We start from the raw sequence: 786 nt of genomic DNA on the forward strand, positions 1-786 counted from the left end.
GTAAGGAGTGCACAATTTTGGAGGAGTGCATCTGGCACTGTGAATAAAGAATAATGACTTAACAGTACTTAAGACTTTTAATTTTCTTTGTTTGAGGCCTAGGATGGAGTCCTGCAGGACCTCAGTAGTTACCAGACACCAGCCTGGTGTTACCCCATTCACTGTCACTCTTTCTGCTCGACCTGTGAGCCAGGTGCTCACCCGTCCTATAGCACAGCTGTCCAGCTGTATGCTGGATGTTTTGTCCAGGAGAATTCTTTGAGAGCCAGGATCAAAAGCCTTGTCGTTAAACCTAATGGAAGACAGCTGTATCTTCTGCAAAAACAGTATTAACTCCTCTCACAACAGTAACAGCAAGCAGGTCATTTGGGGCTTGGTGTGACTGGAGAGGAACGACAACATGGCCACCGCTGCCGCTAGGAGACACGCGAGGGACCGGCGGCTCCGCAGCGAAGACAACAAAGCTCCCCCTGAGGAGACAGGGGCAGAACCGGCCACCCGGGCCCAACTCGGGCAGAGGATGGCCCGCAGGGGACGGCTGGTGCTTGTGCTTGTGCTCGCACTCCCACCAGGCGGGGCCAGCGGACCGGCCGCGGCGGCCAGAAGAACCCGGCCTGCGCACCGCGGCGGAGCGTCCCTGCCCACCGCCGCTGCTGCTGGGGCCCAGGCCGCTCCTGGCCACCATAGCCCGCCCAGCCCCCACCCCCCATGCGGTACGTCACTTCCGCGGTGAATTTCCCTCCCCTCCTCCTGCCCCACAACTCGCTATTTCCGGGTTGAAAAGCG

Source organism: Apus apus, chromosome 5, assembly GCF_020740795.1.
Source record: "Apus apus isolate bApuApu2 chromosome 5, bApuApu2.pri.cur, whole genome shotgun sequence".
NCBI lineage: Eukaryota > Metazoa > Chordata > Aves > Apodiformes > Apodidae > Apus > Apus apus.